General features: G+C 32.4%; 1 long non-coding RNA gene across 4 annotated transcripts; it reads left to right on the top strand.

The window, feature by feature from the left end:
* The first annotated feature begins 7,625 nt into the window (after window positions 1-7,625).
* On the top strand, window positions 7,626-12,067 carry LOC112750724 (uncharacterized). Of its 4 annotated transcripts, none has more exons than XR_003175984.3 (12): window positions 7,626-8,000; window positions 8,120-8,188; window positions 8,425-8,618; window positions 8,709-8,734; window positions 9,155-9,271; window positions 9,382-9,542; window positions 9,952-9,998; window positions 10,185-10,509; window positions 10,664-10,753; window positions 10,850-10,911; window positions 11,418-11,492; window positions 11,728-12,067. It is a non-coding gene; the product is annotated as an uncharacterized lncRNA (long non-coding RNA). The 4 variants fall into 4 exon arrangements; XR_011872263.1 differs by having other exon boundaries at window positions 7,724-8,000; window positions 8,120-8,177; XR_003175983.3 differs by lacking the exon at window positions 11,728-12,067 and having other exon boundaries at window positions 11,418-11,641.
* Window positions 12,068-14,406: the final 2,339 nt, after the last annotated feature.

Here is a 14,406-nt window from a genome sequence, read left to right as displayed (position 1 = left end):
TTTATTAATGTTAAGAATTTTTTATTATTTTTGTATGTTAATCATGATAAATTATACGAAGAATGCTAGGGGCCAGTAACTTTTGTGATTTATAACCATCAAAGTAACTATCAATGATGATTTTAATTGTGTGAGATTGGTGTGAAATTTCATCCAATGACTTACTTTTCTTTACTGGTTACATGCTGGCCAAAATTTAACAAAGTTGCTGACTCCTTAGACTTTTCCAAATTATACGAAAAGTTAAGGATGAAAATATATTATAAGTAATTTTTCAGGAACGTGTACCGTAAGTGTTATTAACGTTACTAGATAGTTATTAGCATTATTGCATATATCAATATTATTATGATGTGTGATAATTTAGATATTATATATTATTATTATCATTAAAAATATATTAGTATGGTTTCATGATTTAACCAATAAAATAAATAAATAAAGTAGTATTTTGATTAAATTTGGCTTTCCAAAAATGAACACTTCACATCATGTTATTAATAATAAGATTAATATTAATAATATATAAAAAATATTAACTTTAATGAAATACGGTACATATATTATTAAATAATATTTATATAAGTTATTTTAAATTATATATATATATATATATAAATATATATATATATAAAGTATTTTTAATTATGAATATATTTTTTTAAATTTTTATATATATAAAGTATTCTTAATTATGAATATATTTTTTTTAAATTTTTATATATGTCGTGTGTTATTTTATTTTTTTTAATCTTTATTTATATTTAGGTAGACGATGAGAGTTTTAAAACTGAGAAAATAGATTCCATTAGAACGGTCTAGTCACTTAGGTAGCGTTTGGTGTAGAGATAGAGACGGAAAGACTGAGACTGAGAGACAGAGACTAAGAGACAGGATTGAAATAAATCTCAGTATTCTGTTTGGTGCAAAATGGGAGACAGGAATTGAAATAAGATTGAAACTCTAATTCAATTTGTATAAAGGGTAAAATTGGAATTAATTAATTGAAATGAAAGTATTTTAGGTATAAAATGTTATTAAAGTTTTAGTCTCTATCTTTAAAAATTTCAGTCCCCTGTGTCCCTACTTTTTGGAAGTACTGAAATACTGAAATTTTAAAGACAGAGACAGAAATTTTAGTACCAGTCTCTGAACTAACAAACACGATACTGAGTCTCAGTCTCTCAGTCTCTGTCTCAGTACCTCAAAACAAACACTACCTTAGTGAACGACGCATTACGAAAAGTCAGTTTCTATCACATATCTCAAATAGAAAGAGTAAAATGTGAATCATCCCTAATTACGACATTAATAAACAGATAACGGTCCGAGATACATACGTTTCATCTTCCTGTAGGTGAATGCACAATCACACTAGAAAATGTTGCACACATCCGACAGTCGTTCTGTAAATGGAAGAACGGATAATAGTTTTTCCCACTTGGTCGACGAATGCGTGGCCAATTTCGGGATACCGCCAAGCGAAAGTGAAAATGTATCTAATGTGATCAATCTGTCATGGATTAGACAAATCCATGATATAGAGGCGTTAGACATTCAAGAGTCTGTGCAACACTATGTCCGATGTCATATATTCTGTTTGATTAGTACCACTTTGTTTCTTAACAAGTCGACGTCGATGGTAAGCTACAAGTACTTGCCCTTGTTGAGGATTTTTTCGAAAATCAAGTCTTATAATTGGGGATTGGCATGTTTGGCATAGACAAGTCTTTATGTAGGGGTCTTTCATTAAGATATGAAAGAGATGGATGGTCCAATAGTGCTGTTACACATCTGGGCATGAGAGCGAATGCCTTAGCTAGCTCCGATTCCCACACCCGTTTCTGCAGGTGGAGTATTTCCATTAGCGCAAAGGTAAAATTGTCTTTTCACATGGAAAATAGATTTACTATTTGGTGAATTGTTATGTTTCTAATTAGAAAGCTTAATATTTTCAAGTGGAATAACTGGAGACAACACTAGAACTATAGAGAAATGAAAGTCGCACACATTAAGCAGCTGCTAGATGATATGCAACATGAAGCAATAATAACTAGAAACCTTGAAATATAATAAAAAATATCTTTGTTGCTGTTAACTTCTGTTTGATTGATAGAATATTTTATTGCAGTTTCTATATATGGCTTCCGTATGTCCACATCCACCATGAGGTGCCACAAGATTTATATGGTCATCATGAGATATGGATTGTCGTGAGCCCCTTGATCAATTTTGAGATCATAAAATGACACCCAGCTGATCGAGTTCGTCGGCAATTTGGCTACGTACAACATATACCTGGCCCGTCAAAGGATTTGGAGGGGGCACACAATGTGACGTTGCGTGGTGAACAAAACACTGACTGAAGACAAGATTATAGCAACTGGATCGTAATGTGGGATGTGGACTGACGACATTATACCATTGATGACTTCCTGGTCGTATGTTATTAGATGCCTGTTCTCCTCGTGTTCCTATTAGCAATGTTGGCGAGTCTACTGCACAAATGTCTATGGATTCCACGAGTAGTTGTCCTGACAGTGGCTTTGGCTACACGCATGAATGGGTTGACATATGCCTAAATGAACAAGCTTGGCAAATGACAAAAAAGACACATGTAGCGATTCAAACGAAGACCAAGTGGAGGGATTTGAGGACTCAAGCATGGGTGACAGCGACAATGGTGATAATGAGCATGACTCCCCAGGTGGTAGCGCTGGCGGCACCTACCAATGCGGCAGTGGGCATGACAGGGCATATTTTTTTCGAACCCATATGGCACCACCAGATAAAATCAACCCATCGCCTTTTATGAAAATGCTTAAAAAGAGAAAGAAGTTTGTAACTAGCGGACCAAATTGGTTAGGAAAAAAGAAGGAAAAATAAACTTCATATGATTTTTTAGTGTAGCATAGTCTTAGGTAGCAACTATGATATGTATGTTGTGATATAAATTTTGTATGCATTTTGAACTCTTTGGTATCAACCATCATATGTATTTTGGAAAGCTCTAATGCATAGATGGAAGCTCCAAAATACTCGGCGCATTATTTTGACGCATTCCTCTATCTCAAATCCACGATATGCTTATATAGTATGAAGGTTGTGGTAGGCTTAGAGAAGGGGGGGTTGAATCTATGCCTTCCTTTTTAATTACTGTTGTTACCCTTTTAAAACAGATTTGCAATTCTGATTCTGTTTTAACTTAGCAGCAAAAATTTATGAGACAATTTATTTTTGTCTCATGAATATCAGAAAACAGAACACAGCAGAGAAGAGAAAAGCTAACACCAGCATGTATCCTGGTTCAGTTGCCTTGTGCTATGCAACCTACATCCAGTCTCCTCCACAACTGTGGAAGAATTTCACTATAGTAAACAGTATTACATACACCAATAACACAGGATTGACCCAATCCTTTCACACTCAAGTTCTAACCTAACTTGACATTGGCTATGCTAATACCTAACTATACCTCTTAGTGCTAACCCAACTAAGAAAGGGATACCATTCAGATACTAGATACAAGACACTTAATCAACCTAAAGAAATCAGAAAATAACTCTAGGCTTTTCTCTCAAGTGTATCTCTCAGCCTTTTTCCACTCATGGCTTTTTCTCAAGCTTTCTCACAATGCCTTTTCTCTCAAGAAATTACAGAAAGATAAGCTTAGAAAAGTACATTACAATCAGTAAAACATGAAGGAGATTGACTTCATCAACAGCCTCTGTGCTATGCGAAAAACCAGATTAGCAAGCCTCTGATTTAGTTCTTCATACTGGCGGAATGCACCTTTGATTAGGAAGCACTGTCCAGTTAGATGAACTTCTTCAAAGAGCTATCTCTCAGAACAAAACCTCTACTCACTGGTTTTCTCTCCTTAGTTTCTGAATGAACAGCAAACTTCTTATATCTCCTTGCATGTGGCTGAGTTCTTCTTCCAAGGTCAACACCTTGAGCCTTGAGCTTTACCAACCCACAAGCTTACTTTTTCATTTTTAACATCAAAGAGTAACCTTTGCTTCTGACTCTTCCAACTTGACCGAAAGCCATGAAGAAGTAACCGGAATTGTTTTCCACTGGTTAACCAAATCTGAACCATAGAGATGCAACTTGGTCCCCAAGTTTTGATTAGGTCCGTAGATACACAGCAGAATGGGGGCAGAAAACAACTTTCCCTTCAAAGCCATTTTCAGGTAGTGCAGAGAGTTGGGAAGAAGGGATGAGGATCTTGATGCATGCAAGATGAGATGGATTACCTTTCTTAAGCTTGATTTAGCTTGGGATTTCTGTTTTAGCTTCTGTGCTTCAAGCTTCAACTCTCTCTCTCTTGCTTCTTTGGTTAATGGCTTATGGAAGAAGCTTTTCTTCTCTTTCTCTTTCTTGCTTTTTTCTGAAATCTTGATGTGACTTGATTAGAAGGAAGAGGAACGTTGCTTTTGGTTAAGCAGGAGAGAGGGAATTTCAATTCTGAAATCAGTTCGGGCTTGGATCGGATATTAGTATGCATGGCCCGATTTAATTTCTTTGGTTTCTTCCTTTGCTTTTGCTTGGGCTCTTTATTTTGCTTTCAGCCCAATATTCTTTGCTGAATGCCTTTTATTCCATTTGGGCTATTAACATTTGGCCTGCAACAATAAACAATTAGTTAATAGGTAGATATAAATTAATCAACACTAATTATTTATTTTGCTCAAAAATAATGTTTGTCATCATTAATTAATTTAGTTAATTTCTTAACTCAACATAGTATCTACCTGAACCACAGAACTTGGGTTTTGAGCACACATTATCATACACCATGCCGGCAAATACTCATATGAAACTTTCCAACCATAAAAATTTTTTTGCAATTGACTTTTGATTTTCCAACCAAACTTTACGATAGCTTATTGTATAGTTAAACTTCGATTAAACATCTGCAATGACAAGTCAGACCTTCAAAGATGGGCCAACTTCAACAAGAGGCCTTATAACATCCGCAATTGTGTCTGAATCCAGTTTCGAATGGTCTTGTGAAATTGTCCCTATAGTACACATAAGATTTTCATTGTATCGCCTAATTTTCCAACAACACTTTCGCTGAATTAAACTAGCCTAAATCATCCAATCACAACCTCTACCATACTGCAAGTATTTCGCATAAAACGTCAAAGACTTAGACTCGTAGACCTTGTAATCGACCCCTTTAAAAAGGGTGTAATTCCTAATTGAGATGACTATAGTTTCTCTGGAACTGAATTCCATTCTAACAGCAAACTCACCATCTTGCACAAACGAAATGCCTATAGACAATGAATAACAATTTTAAAGTTCTATAAAAGTATATGTCATAGTATTTAGCGTCTTAATTAAAAGTAAAAATAAAATATCACTAATTCATAGCCATTTTGATTCAAGCCCTTACAATATCAAGTAAAATAATGAAACTTTTCTGATTCTTTTTATTTGGTGCGCGCAAAACAATCTTATTAACAACTACTACAAAGACTTGTCGAAATTTGAAATATTGAAATAACCAATATTATTTAAAAAATATATTTTAACCAACATACTTTAAAAACTGATAAAGTCACATACTTGGGTTTACAAACTTAAAAATTTTCGGTGTCTGCATAGCATCAAAGACCAGAGCACACATGAAAGATGACATATCGAAGGAATGTTGGCTTGCTACTATGTTTATTGAAGCATGAACTTTTATGTCATTTGCCTCATTCCCTTCGTTGTTTCCTCCCAACATGTTATTGTTGGCTAAGAACTCTTCTTCATTGTTATTGTTGTTTACTTTTCAGTCTATGTTGTATCCTTCATTTAGTAATGATTCATTTGCTTTGTCACTAACAACCAACTGTTCAAACTCAACATGCAACTCTAGTGTTGGCACCTGAGCTTGACTCTGTCGATAAAACATTAACATCGCTAGCATAGTAGTTTCATCGGTCACATTTATATCACACCACCGAAATCTAACACCGTCTACCTGTATAAAACACTTCTAACTCTTTCTAAAATACCACCGTATATATGTTGACATAGTCTATTTTGTAACTCTACAAATGACATCGTATAAGGCATAATAAAAGAAGTTGGAATCTTACAAATAAATTCACATTTTTAGTTGTGTATGGTATAACCTCGCCATCAAAATATACTAATAAACTCACGTTACCTTCCATTACTTGTCCAAGAAAGTTGTTGTTATACCACTCTAAACTAAAAATGTTTGAGACCTTGAAGTTAAAGAAAAAAAAAGGTGAAAGAATGAAAAACACAATTCCGAAAGAAGAGAAAGAATGCCTATCTCATATGAATTCGGTTATCTCCTTATATAAGAAGATAAAAAGAATATATTTATAGATTTTTAGCTACAAAACAGTCAATTTTTACTACAAATAATACTAAATTATTACAATTTTGCATACAACAAGATACTAAATTATTACAATTTTGCATACAACAAGAAACTAAAACTATTAAATTAGCCTACTAAAGAAAGCTTCCACTTTTTGCAAACTATTGAAAACATCATATCACCTGAATAAAGTTATCTTTTTTCTAAAAAAATAATCTCTTTTAACTTTTTCCAAACAATGAGGTACCTTTTTTATTTTAAAAAAAAGTCAAAATTCATCTCACCGTTAGCGAGAAAGTTTTTTTGTAATTTTTTAAAAATTTATCTTGCTATATGCGAGATATATTAATTTCAAATTAAATATTTTTTTTTTGAAAAATCTTCGCGCAGTTAGCGAGAAAGCTGAAATTACTGCACCCAAATGCATCACCTTCTAACCCCATCTGTAGGCATAACTCTAAAAATCAATCCATATACAAAATTTTCAACCTCATTTATTGTGTAAATGAATTAATTATAAAAATATCTCGTTTACACTGTAAATAAAATAAGACACAAATTTTAAATAAATAAAATGGGATATATGGGAATTGACGTACTTAATAGATCTCGTCTGCCGTATAAGCGAGATATATTCATAATTAATTCGTTTATACCGTAAATGAGATATATGTATTTGTAAATATAAAAATATAATTTTTTAAAATAATAAGAGAGTATTAATAATTTGATTTGGATCAATTTAAAAAGTAAAAATCAATATATTTTTTTACTATTTAGATCGACTTTAATTAATTTGTATCTCATCTAAATTTTAAATTAATAAATTCCTCATACTATTGAATTTTTAAAATGGACAATTTCAAAGATGGAAGAGAATAATGTATTGGTTTCTAAAAAATAATGTATTGGTTTGAATGGACAATTTTAAATCACTAGTTTTAGATGAGTAGGAAGAGAAAAAATATTTATTAGTTTACGATTTACTTTTGAATTTGGTCTAATTTGATCGCTAGTGATTTTTTTTTACGTAAATTCTATTTCAAACTAGCACATAATTTTTTTAGAAACTAACAGGTTTTAATTAGTACTCAAAAAGAGTACATAAAAAATTTTGTATTATTTAAGTTAAAAATTTTGTTATATATAGATAAATTTAATAATTGTTTGTATTAATTTTATTTAAATTAGATGAATAAAATTTAAATTATAAATTTTTAAAATAAAAATGAATTGTTAGATAAGAGAGTTTGTAATGTAGAGATCCGCTACAAGATTTCTATTTGTTTATGGGATTTTTTTGTGGAAGTTTTAAAAAACCTCCATAAATTAATACTACTTTAAATTTTTAAGTTTAATTGTCCAAACAAATAGACAGTTTTTAATCTACTTGTCCAAAAAAATTAGAAGAGGAAAAAGAGGGAGAATGAAACCCTAGATCTACGCCACTGTATTCATTTTGTCACCGTCAAGCTTGCTATAGCTACTGAGATCGGAGGGAGAGTAACCGGCGACGTCCGCGATGCCATCCTTGCTGACATCCAGGAGCAGGTTTCCATCCTCAACTCCACTTTCTCATGGAAGGAGTCAGATCGAGTCGCCGCCACGCGCGCCATTCACGCGCTCGCCGATCTTGCCAAAAACGGTAAATCCTCCGTTCCTCTTCCTCGATCTCCTAGCGTATTGCTCCCTTCATTTCGGTTTTTGGCAAATTCGGCCGTGCATGTCTCTTGGTGTAAATCCTTCGGTGGTTGTGTCTTGCAGAGGAAGTGGTGAACGTGATTGTCGAAGGAGGAGCTATTCCTTCGTCGCGTCTCCTAAGGTCACGACACGGTAACTTTTGAGATCTCCTTTTGTGTTCTTTTGTGCATTCCTATGGAAGCTTCTTTTTTGTTAATTTTGTGATTTCCTCCATATTAATTTAGTTTGATTGATTACTCTCTGATTTCGGATTTGGCTTGTTACTTTTTGTGATTATTTAGCAACTTGATGGCGATACAATTAGTAACTTCATTTCGGTTTTTGGCAAAGTTAGAGTTGTTTATCTAACATTGAATGCCATATTTCAGAAACTAGTTAAACCTATGAGGATTGAGCGGTAGGCCGTTGTAAACTTCTTAGCTCGCTGTGACACACATTTTCTGTGTAATACTATCAAGAAGTGTGCTAAAATGAAGGGGATTGTAAGAGTTTTATGGCTAATTTAGTCTTTATTTAAGCCTGTTCCTTCCAATGATGGTAGCAAATATGAAGGTATCATCAGGTGAGTGTTATCTAATAATGGCATTAGTTTGCGGTTGAAAAGATTTGAAGTCCTCATTCATGTACGTTATTATTGTGGTGTTCTTTTCAGGGAACTATTTATGGACTAGATGAATTGTAAGCTTCTTTCCTTCAATCTTTATCTTTATGCTTTATTAGTACTGTTATTAATTTAATCTTTATATTATAATTAATTTGCCAAAGGCTTTGTAATAATAAGTTTATTCTTTGGTATAATTTTAATTTTGAATATCACATGCCACTAGGAACTGCTTAAAAGAATATAAATTCTTCACTTTATTACAACTCTGGTGATGAACTAATGATTGGCCTCGTTCCTAGTGAAATAAATAGCTATTGCTATTGCTTGAGATAGTTTATCCTTCTTGATTTTTTTTCATGTAAAAGAACTTGCAATTACCAATTAAAGTGCAAGAGCTAAATGACTAGTTGCTTTCCAGTTTGCATTATTCATAATTTTTCCTTTATAAGGTTTGAACCTGCCTTTTGATGTATTTTTTCTTTCATGTCTTGTAGTAATTAGCCTCATGCCGTAAAAGAATATGCTTTTGTGGTTTGGTGATCTTAATGACTTGAGGATTCTACCAGATGCAGGCCAAGATCTTTATATTAGAGTTCCTGCTTCAAAGTTAGGTATGTAATACATTTACTTGGCCTTAAACTGCTCTTAATCTTTCTCTAATCCTGAATTATATCACATGGTTTATCTTTGTGTTTTGTACTGTGACATTAAAAAATTCAAGAGACAAAAAATGGATGCAAGGGCAAGATATAAATTGCAGTTTGGGTCACAATTGGCGTATTATGTGTACCTCCTCCAAAGAAGGAGACTTTGTCTAGACACTCATTCTTAGGGCCAAGTTGTCTTCGGGGCCAATGGCTTGGACCTAGTGCAGAAATTAAGGTAAAAACTCCAGTTTGACTTTGCTTTTAGCAACATCAAGTATCTAAAATCTATAATTTTGATATATTAATATAAGTTTAATTACTCTGTTTGTCCCTATAGTTTCGTGAAATTTTCAATTAGGTCCCTATACTTTTTTTCTTTTTAATTGAGTCCCTACACTAAATTTTTTTTTCAATTAAGTCCTTCTTAGTAGTAATTGGCTTAATTTTATAGGGACCCAACTAAAAAAAAGAATTGGTATAGGGACCTAAATAAAAGGAAAAAAAGTGTAGGGACCCAATTAAAAAAAAATTTTGGTGCAAGGACTCAATTAAAAGAAAAAAAAATATAGGGACCTAATTGAAAATTTCACGAAACTATAGGGACCAACAGAGTAATTAAACCATTAATATATATCTTTATGTAGGTTCAATATCCAAGCAGTACTGATCTGACACACATAAATGATTCAAGGTTTGGCTTGCTCATTATTATAGTTTGGCTTTTTTTTAAAAAGAAATTATTTGATTTTTCACTTTAAAGGAATCTGATTATAAGCAAATGCTGAACATTGAAGTCAACATCGTCATAGTTGTTTGTTCAGTTTTGTTTCCCTGGAGTATAACAGCCTTACACTTTTCTTGCCGTTCATGTTGACAGCTTGAATCAGGCTGGGCAATATGATCTTGTGGCAATTAAAGAATTGGATCAAGGACCAGCTGCATCCACAATGAACTCGGTTCTCTCATTGGATGACGGAAGATGGTGGCATCCTGCTGTTGAGTCCTGTTCTCCTGTTGTAACTGAATCAAGGGAGGACTCCTTCTAGTTGCTAAAATAGCCTTTGCCACCTCTTGTTCTTGCTCAGGTGTATCCTGAGTCTTCTCCCATTCCTCCTTCAAAAGTTGCAGATCCAAGGCCTGGACCAGCTAAATCTTCTCAGGATTCTGGACCTGGTCCCAGTACATACCAACACCTACATATTGTAAGCCTGATTTATTTTACGTTTTAAATGGAATTGTTCAAAGCACATCATGGACTCTCTTGATCATTCACTGTGACTTGTTCTTATGTGTGGTTTGTTTGGTTCTTAAACCGGGTAATAAATTATTATAAGTTTACTTTACTCTGTGTTGCAGCCTGTGAAAATGATGGAAGATTTTTTGAGACTGGCTTTCAAAAACACACGAAAAAACTTAGAGACATGTGGTGTTCTTGCAGGCTCCCTGGTAAAAGAAGTCATAATTTTGTTTATTTCTGGGTTCTAGAAATATTTTGGTTGCTAATTTTAATATATTTTTGTGCTTGCAATTTCATGTCTACAGAAAACATGGTTTTCCATATCACTACACTTATTATCCCAAAGCAGGAGTCAACTTCAGACTCGGTAAGATAATGGTTATGTTTACTCTTGTGGTTCAGTTTTTTGTTTTTAAATGATTATGTAGATTATTTCTTCATTTTTTTCTATTTCCAATTTTATCCTGTCAGACAAAGTGAGACTTCTACTGATTTAAGGTTGTGATGCATGGAGTTTATGAGTGTTGCATAATTTGTTCTTATTGTTATCTGAGATTATTTATCTACATTTGTTGTGAAAGTGCTACTAAACTCTGTTGGAACTGTAAATCATATGATAGGATTTTCTCAATTACTTTTAAACAAAACTGGTTCTTAAGCCAATTCTCTTAGGATTATCGTTGGGAGATAAAAAGATTCTCAAATGGAATAATGCAAAACATATATGAATAGAGCTAAATACAGTATTCCTTAGAATTAGGAGACTCAAGATTATAATTCTCTCATGATTCATTAATGATTTTTTTAACTGTTTGTTGTAATTTTAATTATTTTCAGTTGAGCAATGTATGTCTAATTTTATTTCTTGTTCAGTGTTCAACATTGAATGAAGAAGAAATATTTGAAGTTCAGGACATCTTATCACTCTTTCCTTTAGGCTGGATACATGTAAGCTCCATTATCCTTGACCGTCACTTATTCATTCTTAGCTCTGATGGTGGGTTGAACCATCAATGTTTTCCCCAATAATAGATAGTTAGATACAACTGAAGATAGTATAAGCTGCTATTCTGTTCTTTTTTCTTTTTCCAACAAAATCACAACTTGCAACGTACAGTTAGCAAAGGCATGTAAGGTTTTAAATTTACCTACCTGAATGGTTGTATATTTTTTTTCTTTATAGATTAGGTTGAGAAGTGAGTGAAGAAAGGAAGCTTGCTGATGATAATGTCGTAACTAGAACTTCTTTTAGATGGATATATCCATTGTTCTTGGATGCTATTTGCATTGTCAATAAGTTCTTATATATTTGTTTTAAAGTAGTTCTTATATATTTGCATTGTCAATAGGTTCTTATATATCCATTGCTGATGATTTTGTTTTAAAGTATTTTTTGTTTAAATATGTAATATTTTAATTTTCTTTTACATTTTTAATGTCTTGTTTAAGTATTTTTTCTAAATAGTAAATGATTAGTATAATAATGTAATTCTAACATCCAGATTAATATTTTAAGAATAATATTGACAGGTTTGTGGAGGTTTGAAACCCCCACAGAATAGCTATTCTTTTTAAAATGGAAAATTTCTTTTGTGGGGGTTTTGAACCGCCACAAACATTAACCAAAAACTGTCACAAAATGCTAGCACAGAACCCCCACAAAAGGGATAGAAAACTGCCACTAAATGACATTGTGGGAGTTGTGATAAACCGCCACAAAGGAGTTCGTGGCACCTCAAATTTTGGGGTTTTGGAAACTGCCACAATCCTTTTTGTGGGAGTTTAAAACCTCCACAAATAAAAAAAAACTGCCACAAATAAACAAAAACTTTGTAGTAGACCCTTGTACAATTTTAAATCCTCATTAGTGGGATAGGAAGAGATAAATGAAAATGAAAAACCAATAAATGAGAGATTTAAATAAGTAATGGAAGGAGAGACTAAATTAAAGAGAATTGGAAGTTAAATCCACGTATTTTTTTGGATCCGTTACAGATTTAAAAATAAATTTAAATAGATAGTTTTGAATAATGAAGAAGTTAATTGTAGTGAGGAAATTATTAATCTATTAAATAAATTCATTATAAACAAACGTTAATAGTAGTGAAGTTATTAATTTAAATTTTAAATTTTAAATGAGATATAAATTAATTAAAGTTGATCTAAATATTGATAAAATATATCAATTTTTATTTTTTAAATTGGTCTAAATTAAATTATTAATATCCTTTTATTATTTTAAAAAATTATATTTTTATACATATAAAAATTATATACTTACAAACACCCATAGTCCCATATCTTATCTTACAGTGTAAACGAATTAATTATAAATATATCTTATTTGCACCATAAATGAGATATGTTGAGTTCATTAATTTCCACGTATTATAGGTGCACATGTTTTGTTTGCTTAAGATTTGTGTTTTATTTTGTTTATACTGTAAACGAGTTATATTTATAATTAATTCATTTACACTGTAAATGAAATAAGTAATAGGACACAAAAATGTAAATTGTGTCCAAATTACTTATTCTAATAAATAAGGGTGTACATGGGTCGGGTGAAATCAGATTTATCCTAACCCAAACCTAACCCTAAACATATGTACTGGACTTAATTTTTAGACTCTAACCCGATCCTAGACTCAATAAAACTTATACACATTCGGGTCACAATTATATCGGGTGAAAATCAGGCCTTTAATAACAAAAAAGAGATAAAAACTTACTTGTTAATTAGGGATAAGTACTGTTTTGGTCCCTAAGGTTTATGGTCAAAATCAAAATCGTCTCTAACTTTATTTTCAATTTAAAATCGTCCCCAACATTTTATTTGATATTAAAATTGTCCTTTCTAATTTTTTCAAACAGAAATGCCCTTTCTTTTGTTACTGGTAGTTATGACAATAAAAAAAACATTATAAATAAGTAACGAACTAACAAAAGGAAAGTGATGTGACCTCCACCATCATAGACTACACCATCGTGAATCACCTAGAGAGAGAATTGCATGGCTTACCAAACCTCAATCTCTTCTCGAAGCTAATTTTTCGCGCACAGCATGGTGCTACTTTGCTCCAATGATAAGAGGCTGGTTTTGCAAACTTCAGGGACAAAGGAGAACCCTGGTCATAAATTCTGGGGCTATATCTATTTTGAGGTTTGTTGTTTTCTTTTCGATTGAGCTGCTTGTGTGGTAGATTAAAGTGTAACAACAGTGGGTTTGTGTAGGTTCATCAACGGTAGACCTAGAGGCAGAAGCGAAATATTCAGAAATTGCAAGAATGTGGAGAAAGGTTTTGTCTCTAAATCAAGAACCAAAGTTACAAAGTGGAAGTTGAAGGTCGTTGCTATGTTAAGGTTTATTGGGTGGGTTGGATCTGTTTATTTGCTATTGCAAAATTTTTCTAAAGTAAGACAACCATGTGTAATTCTATTGAAGTTTGGCTGAACAATGTGTTGGAGTCTGGATAAAGTATGCTGTTTTGGTTTAGAGTTTATTGTGAATTTTGTTATTTTGAGTGTGTGCTTAGAATTAGATGGGTGAATTGTGTTAGGATTTGTTGTTTAGATAGGTTCCCTATTTTAGTTAAACTAAATTCTATTTCAGGTATGTATGAATGACAATTATGTAATTATGGTTGGTTTTTGAAATGAGATCAGAATTTCAGTTTGGCAATTATATGGGTTCCATTATTTTGTTTTGCATAATTTTTTTGTTATAAGTCTGTTGATAAATGAACAATTCCATAACAAAATCATAAACAACAAACTAAGTAACATCAACATAGTGAATATCAGAATAACATACCAAGAGAACATAGTTTTTTACAACCAACTAAATCCCAATAGGGTTAAT

This window comes from Arachis hypogaea, chromosome 15, assembly GCF_003086295.3.
Source record: "Arachis hypogaea cultivar Tifrunner chromosome 15, arahy.Tifrunner.gnm2.J5K5, whole genome shotgun sequence".
Taxonomy (NCBI): Eukaryota; Viridiplantae; Streptophyta; class Magnoliopsida; order Fabales; family Fabaceae; genus Arachis; species Arachis hypogaea.
Note: the sequence above shows the minus strand (reverse complement) of the source record. Positions and strands in the feature narration are given on the sequence as shown.